The 11682-nt window shown below is 43.5% G+C and overlaps 1 long non-coding RNA gene across 1 annotated transcript; it reads right to left on the bottom strand.

Moving 5' to 3' along the window:
* Positions 1-224: 224 nt before the first annotated feature.
* Positions 225-11281, bottom strand: LOC130390773 (uncharacterized). Its single transcript, XR_008896812.1, has 4 exons — positions 11205-11281; positions 7276-7327; positions 919-1102; positions 225-439 (listed from the first exon to the last, which is right to left on the bottom strand). It is a non-coding gene; the product is annotated as an uncharacterized LOC130390773 (long non-coding RNA).
* Between the last annotated feature and the right edge of the window lie 401 nt (positions 11282-11682).

Raw genomic sequence — 11682 nt, 5'->3', positions numbered from 1 at the left:
TTTCTCAACAGAAGATTGAATGCGGCTCATTGATAAAAGTAGAGCAACAGCTGAGTCCATTGTGCTTAAAGTTCATTTGGGTTCATTTCAAGGGAAGCATTTCTGCTCATGCTGCTCACTGACACACACACGTAGATAGAAAATATGAATATATTTTAAAAGGGGACATGAGTATGTTGTGGCCAAGAGAAACTACACTGGGAAGGACATGGTTCATGGTTAAATGTATCATGGCTAATGCAAACATATTGTTTTCAGAAATACATTTCAGTTTGGCAGATGTTCCAATAGTTACTAACAAGCTCCCAGCTGTCAAACGGATACATTGACTATGAATGGTCAATCAGCCTGCCTGTCGCTTAACTGAAATGCTTCTGTTTCTCTTCAGTTCTGTTCCCGTTCCACCAAATGGATAATCATCCGTCAGGCTCCATTAAACCTGTTGATAAACAGACAACGAATATCTGAGCTGAAACAGTAAAGACACCAAGTCCACTTTCTATCCATCTCCCCTGTGGTGATATTCATGGCTAAGAAAAACAAAACATGGTACTATACTATGGTTTACGTGCTTTGAAAACCAACTAAACGCTAAAGTTGGTTTGTCTTAATCTCTGTCTATATATGTGTTATACTGTTCAATATATCCTGCAAGACCTCTTATTAAAAAAAGATAAATTCACAGAATAAAATACATATTTTACGTTAGGTGACAAAGGTTAATGCAAATGCTTAAAAATTTGCCCTCATAAAGTGTATTACCATCTAATTTCCCTTAATATAGTGACCCGAAGCCATCTTTATACAGATTCCTGTGCTCTTCTCTGTGAATGCCAAACAGAACACAGAGAAAGTTCCCAGGAAAAGGCATAAATATACAATGTATGAGATGAGATAAGTTGCTGATGTATGACAGACCTAATGAGCCATGTTTCTTCCCCGGCATTAGGCCTGTCATCTCCCACATTGTCGTCATGGCGATGTGATGGGCGAGGCTGCGGGATGCAGCTGGTTGGCACCGAAGGCGACGAGGGATCAAGCAGCTTGTTGACTCCCAGCGTCTTGGTGTCTCACGCTTGACTGACAGCTCAAACTATTTGATCTGCTCAGGTGACGAGGGGGAAACAACAAATATGAAATGGGGACTAATCAGAGGCTAAGGGAGATTCTGAAAGATAGGTTATGTTGATTAACTAACATAGTTGGGGGACAGACGCACTCCCACACACACACACACACACACACACACACACACACACACACACACACACACACACACACACACACACACACACACACACACACACACACACACACACACACACACACACACACTGTTGTCTGCAGGAAAACAGTATAAATTAGCTCTAAGGACAGATTTTCATCAAAGCTTGATCTGTTGACTTATCTCAAACGCCAACCAAGTGAGAATGTTTGACCTGCTCATTTCAACTGATCCTCTCCCATCCCCCACCCACTGTAAATAAGTTAAACATCACCACAATAAACGCACATCAGTATTCAGCAAATCATCACCTTGGGTGTCTTGAAAGGCGCCTCTAAATGAAATGTATTATTATTATTATCACATCAACACAAAGAAAATGAGAGCTTGTCGCCATCGGTCTGTTTTGTCCAAGCATCAGAGCATCCATCAGATGTCAGAACCTCTTCAACACGACTCAAGCACCAGAACAGGAAATGGGAGATAAGAGATGAGGGTGAGGAGAAATAGGCTGATGTTTATGAGAGGGGAACAGGGGAGGGAAGACATGTATACAGTATAGTGCTATCAGGCTGGCTAATGATGGAGGACACTGTGAGATTGATGGGAGAGATGGAGAAATCAGAAGCCGTCTGCTGGAGGGTGAGAGGGGGTAATGTGGGGTAAAGCAGCGATGACACACACAATCGCACACACAGTCACACACAAATACACACACACACACACACACACACACACACACACACACACACACACACACACACACACACACACACACACACACACACACACACACACACACACACACACACACACACACACACACTCACTTTCAGAGTTCCCTGTTTAAAATTCTGAAGGGTTGTCCTGAAACTACTCCTTTGATAACAAACGCATACTTTCAAATTTCAAGGCTATTATTCCTTAATTAATTCATTGTAGCAGGTAGCCAGGTTCAGATAAAAAGATAAATAGACCAGAAATTGAGTAGGCCTCTACAAACATTTTGTGCAGCAGTTGGTCATTTCCAGAGCATCTCCCACAGCACTTATGTTCTTTCTCTTTTAGAGATGTTCTTGGTTCCTTAACAACCCTAGTTATATAAAGTTACCTGGTTATGGATTTACTCATTGTTGAGGGTCTCTGGTTACACTTTTGTGATAACTGAAGAATAACAACACAAAATATAGGACAGACACACAGACAGACATTACATATACTGTATATTGCTTTTTATTTCCTTATTTGTAACTGGAAATGTAATATGTTTCTTGCATTTGCCAAGAAACAGTCCAAAGAACCAATGCTATACTATTGCTGTGACTTCCAATGAGTCTGAGCTACCTAGCCAACTATGTAGCATTTACAGGTCATACTCATTTATATAATGCATTTATTTCAGTAATTCAACTTAAAAGGTCATACTAATACATTATGTAGACTCATTACATGCAAAGTGAGATATTCCAAGCCTTTATGTGTTATCATTTTGAAGATTATGGCTTACAGTTTATGAAAATCCAAAATTCAGAATTAGAATGAAGTCAATGAAAAAAGGATTTTAAATAAAGAAATGTTGGCCCTATGAAAAGTATAATCATGCATATGTACTCAGTACTTGGTTTGGGCCCCTTTTGCGTCAATGACTGCCTTAATGCGGCGTGGCATGGATGCTATCAGCCTGTGGCACTGCTGAGGTGTTATGGATGACCAGGATGCTTCAATAGCGGCCTTCAGCTCTTTGGCATTGTTCGGTCTCATGTCTTTCATCTTTCTCTTGGCAATGCCCCATAGATTCTCTATGGGGTTCAGGTCAGGCGAGTTTGCTGGCCAATCAAGGACAGTAATCCCATGGTCATTGAACAAGGTTTTTGTCGTTTTGGCAGTGTGGGCAGGTGCCAAGTCCTGCTGGAAAATGTCGGCATCCCTAAAAAGATGGTCCGCTGAAGAAAGCATGAGGTGCTCTAAAATGTCCTGGTAGATGGCTGCGTTGACTCTGGTCTTTATAAAGCACAGTGGACCAACACCAGCAGATGACATGGCTCCCAAAAACCAACACAGACTTTGGAAACTTCACACTGGACTTCAAGCATCTTGCATTCTGTGCCTCTCCAATCTTTCTCCAGACTCTGCGACCTTGGTTTCCAAATGAGATGCAAAATTTGCTCTCATCCGAAAAGAGGACTTTGGACCATTGAGCAGCAGACCAGTTGTTTTTTTCTTTAGCCCAGGTAAGACGCTTCTGATGTTGTTTTTTTGTTCAATAGCGGCTTGACAAGAGGAATACGACATTTAAAGCCCATTTCACAGATTCGTCTGTGTGTGATGGCTCTTGATGCACTCACCCCAGCCTCAGTCCAGTCCTTGTGAAGCTCTCCAACACTTTTGAAAGGCCTTTTGCGCACAATCCTCTCCAGGCTGCGGTCATCCCTGCTGTTTGTGCACCTTTTTCTTCCACACTTTTCCCTTCCACTTAACTTTCTATTAATGTGCTTTGATACAGCACTTTGCAAACATCCAATTTCTTTTGCAATTACCTTCTGAGGCTCTCCCTCCTTGTGGAGGGTGTCAATGATGGTTTTCTGCACAACTGTCAGGTCAGCAGTCTTCCCCATGATTGTGAATCCTACTTAAGCAGGCTGAGAGACCATTTAAAGGCTCAGGAACTCTTTTCAGGTGTTTTGGATTAATTAGCTGATTAGAATGTGACACTTTGAGCCTAAAATATGGAACCTTTTCCCTTTTTAATTTTCTGAAATTTGAATTTGGGGTTTTCATTAATTGTAAGCAATAATCTTCAAAATGATAACAAATAAAGGCTTGGAATATCTGACTTTGCATGAAATGAGTCTACATAATTTATTAGTTTGGCCTTTTAAGTTGAATTACTGAAATAAATTAACTTTTGCACGAGTATGACCTGTATGTGGCTAGGACCTCCTTCCCTCCCTAGTGTCTGATAACTGTGAAGCCTCCAGCTCCACCACCACCATCACCAACATCACCACCAATCTATTCCCTCTAGTGCAACTCAAACTTCAAATTGCGACTGGTGCCGTATCCCTGAGCTAATATCCTGGTTGAACAGACAGAACATGGAGTGGACTTATTGTCTTGTTATAATCCCCACAAGGGGAGAGCACTGAAATCCTGTCTTCCACTCCTGTACTCTCTCATCATGTCTGCACAGCTCTAGTGATCTATTTCCGTCACCGGCCCGGCTTTTCAAGGCTGCGATGATTGGCCATTGAACCTTTTTTATTCTCTCATTAAGCGTTGAACATCTCTTACCAACCTTTAACATCATAATTGACTTGCCATTGCCGACTGGTGCGTCATAGAATTGATGCTCTGTCTCTTGAAGAGTCAGGATCTAAACGTTTATTTTGAGATACAGGAATGTGTCGAGCTCTTCCTGTCCAGATATGGGATGTATTTCGGGCTCTTCCTTTCCACAGATATGGGATGCGTCGGGCTCTTCCTGTCCACAGATATGGGATGCGTCGGGCTCTTCCTGTCCAGATATGGGATGCGTCGGGCTCTTCCTGTCCAGATATGGGATGCGTCGGGCTCTTCCTGTCCACAGATATGGGATGCGTCGGGCTCTTCCTGTCCAGATATGGGATGCGTCGGGCTCTTCCTGTCCAGATATGGGATGTGTTGGGCTCTTCCTGTCCAGATATGGGATGTGTCTGGGCATTCCTGTCCTGATATAGGATGTGTCATGCTCTTCTTGTCCACAGTGCTTGGTAATTAGTTTGGATGTGTTATGTCTTGTCTTCATTCTTATTCAGTTATTTTCCAAGGTTTTGCCAGTTTGTGGTTAACCACTCCTACTTTTTAAAGGTGCTTTCACTGGAGTCCCAGTTGACGAGCACGGACATCACTAGGTTGGGTGTTGTGATCTCCAGCAGGGCGGGTTAAAACACAAAAATCCATGGGGCTCAAAACTATCTGGCTTTGACGACTTTACCGCCGATCTTTACGACTGAACCACTGATATTCAGTGGTTGATATTCAGAACAACATCCTCCTCCTGTGTAATGGTGCTTAATGAACTCTCTCTGATGAGCAATAGATTTCCATCTGTACCACAGCCACGCCTGTAGAGGAACAGGCTGCACCTGAGCCGCCCAGCTGTTATAAATGAGATCTGATTGCAGTGGTTCCCAACCTCAAACTCTTTATTTGCTTCCTAAAATAGAAGGGGGTCACAAGAGTCCATCATTTTTTACTGATAGTAGGCAGCGCAGTACTGGGTAGTGTGTGGGAAAAAGTTTGGCAATTTAAACTGAGCCCCCTGCTAACACCGCGGCCATAGACGCCAAATGTGGGTCTTTGTTTTGGTTGCAAGCCGGCCAATGGGTTCTCTGTGAGAACACACTTTTGATGACAAAGGTATATCAGGGGTCTTAGTGGGCCATCGTTGTTGATAGATGAATCCCGCTGGTCCCCTTCTAGAACCGCTCGGCCCATCGTACGCCTTGTTACAGTCGGTTCCCGTCCCGCGACATCGGTTACTTAAAGTAACGAGGGACAACATCGAGCACAATAATCGTTCACCTTTCTTTCACAGCACCAAATGGTCTAGCTGACCTGAAAAGGGTCCGCAACTACCTTAACTGAACCCCAGTATAACGGTCAATAAATACGGCAAACTAGCAAAAACATACAGGGCAATATCACAGTAGACAATAGCATTAGTCTTTCTAATGGATTAAACCATAGATCCATAAAAAGCAAGAGATGAGAGGAAACTAAATAGATATTGCTTGATATTGCTGGCTGTCCCTGGTGTATCAGTCATCATCTTGCCGTAATAAATACCAAAGATTGAAAATCAACTGACAACTATCCAGATGTTTGATTAGACTAGCACAGCAATTATAAGCAGAAATTATGAGTACTTTATCAGCAATAGCGTAAATAACAAGCCGAAGAGAATTATTTTACTAGTTTTCAAACTTTATTTTTTAAATGTACTGATAAGACTTTAGCATGACGATGCTAAATGCTATGTCAACGGGAAATATTTGCAGAATATGATGGAATTACCTCAAGTTGTTTACACAAGAAGATGCAGGATATGAACTTCAACAGAAAAGTTACATCAGAGAGCTCTGTTTACCTTTATGTATCACATTATCTTCTCTATTCCAATATTTGACCTGAACATAGATTTGTTTTTCTGTCAGGGCTATCGAAGGTATGCCCCACTGTGCTCACCGTAGACACATTATCAGGAGATTAAAATGAACCTCGTCTCATGTTGCTGATAAACCAGAGCGAGGACTAGAGCATAAACAAATGTGCGGACGCGGGTCTGAAAGGACTCCTTATCAGTCACTGCTGGGCTCCAGGAAGGGGGTTCAATGGCCAAGTACAAACGCATAAAACTCAGTAGATAAGAGCGCAACAGAGAGAGAGCTTGCAGTGATGGGGACTTGCAGTGATGGGGACATCACGCTCGCACACATACACAAACGCATGCACGCCAAACGCACACACACACACACACACACACACACACACACACACACACACACACACACACACACACACACACACACACACACACACACACACACACACACACACACACACACACACACACACACACACCTGTATGCACTCACACATACAAATATATGCTAGCACACGTCTTGCACATGTGCCACAGGCTGATTGACAGCCAGGCCGGTGCTTTAAACAGCCGTCTGCTGAGGAAAGCACAGATGGCAGCTTATTTGCAGATCTGTAGAGTGGAGACGCTTCCATACCACTTAGCCCGACCCCTCTGTTTTGCACATTGCTGCGTATGGGTAGGTTTTTTCGATTCTTGTTTATATAGAGGGGTAGGGATAAGCAGTAGGGGTACATGGCCCTCAGAACGGAGGTTTATCAGAGGCAAACTCAAAACCGTGTTATAAGAAACCTCCAAGAATCATTGGCGAAATAGTGGCAATGGTGCGCAAGCGGCAAAAGCAAATCACAAATGTATTCTCTACGTTAATAAAGACCTTAGAGCAGGGGTCTCAAAATCAACTTACCTGGGGGCCGCTGGAGGTAGTGTCTGGGTCAGGCTGGGCCGCATCAAGTATTCTACAAAAAAAGGAGCACAACTGATCTAAGTTAATGATCTGGCTATAACTAGATCCCGTTGGCTTTGTAATCGCTGACAACACGGGACATTTCATAGCGGTTGGTGGAAACCGGGACATTTTAGCGTCCTTTGGCTTTTGTCGGGTCTCAGGACACGCACCTCAAAATTGGGACTGTCCCGGCAAAACCGGGACATCTAAACTTTGATGTCAAGCAGGGGGCCACAAAATATAATCCTGTGGGCCTCAATTGGCCCCCGGGCCGCGAGTGTGAGACCCCTGCCTCAGAGTCTTAGTTTAATGTTGTTTCAAAATAATACAGACCATTTCTTTATGACAAGCACAACAAAAAAAATGCCAGTAAACTCAAACCACGATCCAGTTGCATCTGTGTTAATCCCGGGAGCTCTTTTCCCTGTCCGTCTTTAAGTGTTTTCTAAAGAAAGAAAGAAGTTGACTACAACCTCCTTGACTTCTTCTACTTCTTTCGCAGATGCTGCGCCGGTGACAGCTGCAATGATTGCTTCATCTGACAGAACTTCATAGGTTGGGCGTTTTTCGCTTGCAAAGATCCACCGCATGGCGTCAGCTGGCGTGTATTCATACCGTTTTTCCGCTCTGCTGCTCGTATCTGCTCTGCCGTAAATCCTTCGATCCTTCACTTGTACGTTTATAGGCAATTTAGTGGAGAAATCACCACTCTAGAATTCACATGCCGGAAAATTGGGGTCCAAAGGCGCGCCACGTTATTTCCGAATTCGCGTTATGTCGAACCGTGATAGATCACGGTTTAAGTGCATGCTGAGCGCATATTCGCATTTTTCCCCCTTTGGTGCCATATGATGCCCAAATCCAGCAGCCTCATCGTTGCCGCACTTGTTACGATGTGGCGTAATATTTATTCCTCTGGTATAGAATATTAGTGTTGAAGCTAGGTGGTGAGTCCGACCTGGAGATGAGTGGTGAAGGTTCAACTCGTGGGTTATTCAGAGGTACAAGGTAAACGGACGTGCACTCTGGAGGAGGTAAATGGAGCATCTGAATTTCACAATTCAGTGAATATTGGTATGGGCGGAATGGTAAATAAGCTATGCCGATTGGATCAGATTTACCCAGGTAAATCCTCAATCTATGTTAGGTCTGACTTATCTCAGACCCATGCCACTTTATATGGTGTTGTGTTGATCCCTCTATTCGTCAAAGCGGAAAAACTAATCAATAAAACCAATTCTCTGGCAAAACAAAACAAAAATCCAGTATCTGTAGCTGTTGCAGGCCTGTGATAAGACTGTCCAATCATTTAATTTGGTTCAAATTAAATGATTAAATGTCCTAGCTGGGTAGCCTCAAAGCCCTCATGCTCATCGTGCAGAACTGGAGTCTTCCACAAGTCTCGGCAGACCTATTGCTTAAGCTGGCGGACTAGTCATGAGTTTTGGGCTAGTGGCAATGGAGGGTGGCCAGAAGGGAGGCAACATGTCAGCTATCAGACATGGCGTGTCAGGTCTCATCATGAGATGAAAATTGTGATGTTCTCAGCAAATCACTACGGTTCAACGGTTCTGATCATGAGAAGAACATGAAGGATGACCACAACATTAACCAATGTTGTTAATGTTTTGGAAATCGGCGGCCTTCCCAAAACATGGCCGTCCCGGCTGCTGCAGTCTAAATTACTTTAGCTTACTCTGCTCTAACAAATTGGAGCTAGCCCTTCTGGGTGCAATACTTTTAGGACTAAAATTTTCATCTACATTCTGTTGTCCTAATGACACATCGGCCGGCCTCTGATTGGTCATTTTAGAAAAAAATATCACCAATCAGGCACCAAGCTTGGACGACTTAGAAATTGTCCAAGCCAGTAATGCCTGTGTGTGTGAGTAAGTGAGTGGCTCAGCGAGAGGGAGAGATAGAGAATGTCAAATTAATGAAAACATTCACTCCCCAGTGAATAGAAGCCCATGGTTCAACAGATGGAGGCTGCAATGTAGCATGTAGATGAACACAATTCCCATCATGTGTGCACATATTTCTAATCAGTTCCGAGGAAACCTGTAAGAATAGCAGGAGAACAACATATTTACCCAGTCCTTCTTTGAGCACAGCTCCAACCTAAGGGGACGGTAAGGATGACATGTTGCTTTGTACAAATGCTGCCGTTGGTGAAATTCAACTACAGTGATTCAATCAGGGCCAAAGACGTATGCCTGGCACCAATGGAGCACGTGTTGGAAGTTACTGGAGTGGTTCTCTGTTCTGAATCCATCTCCAACTTGCAGGGGAGGAGGAGAGCAGCACTTTAACAACCTAGGGGTCAGCCGGGTGTGGACACACATGCTGTTAGCACGTTGATTTCCCCGGGACATCAGGTTGTGAAACCACACTGGTGGAATGCCACCAGGCTCTGCGGCTGTGGAGATATCTCCTGTGACCCAAAGTGTACAAACAGGGCAAAATGTTTAACGATGATATCAACCTATATACCAGTCCCCCATGGAGCTGATGTTTGTGTTTTTGAAAGAAAAAGCTGCATATACATTTTTAAGACATTCATTTTTAATTTATCTAAGGGGACAGATAACGAAAGGTAACGAAGCAGAAATAATTGGGGGGCAGGATAAAAGCCGCCACAGAAACGTGCTAGCTTCATCCAGGTTGTAGTGTTCTGGTGTGGAGAAGAAGCTCTGGTAGGAAAGTCTGGTGATGTCAGACCAGTGTTAGCCCTGCGGACATGGAATGGTAGAAGAGAAATCCTTAAATATTGAATGAGCAGTAAATAACTTTACTGTGGATTCAAGCAAAGAACGGGACTGAGGGAAACATTGGTCTTGTCGGAGTCTGAAGGTTTGAACTGCTGCCTCTGGAAGACTCTTTAGTTTTTGCTACTCCTCTGCCCTCACACGTACACACACACACATAGCAGGCATGCACGCATAAACAAACAAATAGACATGCATACGTACACACAGAAACACATACACACACACACACACACACACACACACACACACACACACACACACACACACACACACACACACACACACACACACACACACACACACACACACACACACACACAGACACACACACGCTTACCCGCACTCTTTTTTTTATCATTCATCTCGTCCTCTCCTTCTGAGCTTTCTGCCTGGCAGTCCAATGCAGCTCTCCGTGGGAAGCTCAGGCCACTGACCAATGAGGTCAAAGTTCATCTCTTATAACAAACCAGTCACACAGAGGGTTGGGGAGAGGGAGGCGGCCAGATACATATTTAACAGTGTCACCTTGGTCTGGACTGTAAACTGGATATTCAAAGCGAAGTGTGCCGGTTGAGACAATGCTACCTCTGATACAATAATGCTCAAATTACTTTGTTACTTTTGTTGAATAAAACAAAGGTCTCGTGAAAAAGATTTTCCCTAGAGTCTTTCATTTTCACTCAAATTAATTTAGTTTTGTCTACCGTCAATTGATTATTAGATTCTTTAAACACAAGTCATCAAGTGAAATAAGCAATAGCATATTTATTTGTCCAGCTAGTTGGCATTTACATTTGCTTGGGTTGGGCTGATAAGTAACATCTGGGAGCCAAACTAAAGTCTATTAATTCACTGTGTTGGCCAGGCTTTACTGAGGCGTCTACAAGGATTTGCAATTGCTCTTACTTTGTTTGTTGGACCTAATGATGGGCCTATGCCTAGCTTTATACCATGCGATTCCCTCCCTGTCTTCAGAACCGACAGAAGTCACACATTCTCCTACAGCGTCTCTGAATTATGCACTTGTGTTGGAGTTTAGAACAAAGGATATTACTATGACATGATTGAAATCTCCCATTATGCACATGGCTACCCCTTATTAAAAAGGCAACATACCTCTCTTTGCTTGCACTCATTTATTTCCAAGCACTTTCCTAGCCTTCTGATCGCACTCACCTGTCCCTCGTTAGTGCTAATCAACTTGCTTCTCACTCCCTTCAAACACCCCTCCCTTTTCACAGAGCTGTAACAAACACAGGCTTGAGCGCTGACATTAACATAGGCTAGGTAGGCAGCTGTAGGCAGCTTTATATGTGTCAAAGCAGCAGCGTGGTTGAGCAAAGCGTGTTATCTTCACTTGTTCAGTCCACTACCCCCTGCCCTGGTACATTAAAAGAGCATGCGTAATAAATAATTAGTCATGTCTAACACCTATGTTAGTTCAAATGGAAAGGCGCCATCTGTTTCACCAGCGTCTGGTGGCTAGCTCACTGATCACGGTGCAGTCTGTGTTGTTAGTTTGATTCATGTTTTGTATCCGTTCAAATGTTTAACCTACTTTGAGTTTTTTTTGTAATTGCTGGATATTTTCTCA

The sequence above is a fragment of the Gadus chalcogrammus genome, chromosome 10 (genome assembly GCF_026213295.1).
Source record: "Gadus chalcogrammus isolate NIFS_2021 chromosome 10, NIFS_Gcha_1.0, whole genome shotgun sequence".
Lineage (NCBI taxonomy): Eukaryota > Metazoa > Chordata > Actinopteri > Gadiformes > Gadidae > Gadus > Gadus chalcogrammus.
The sequence above is the reverse complement of the archived record's forward strand: the minus strand, read 5'-3'. Positions and strand labels throughout refer to the sequence as shown.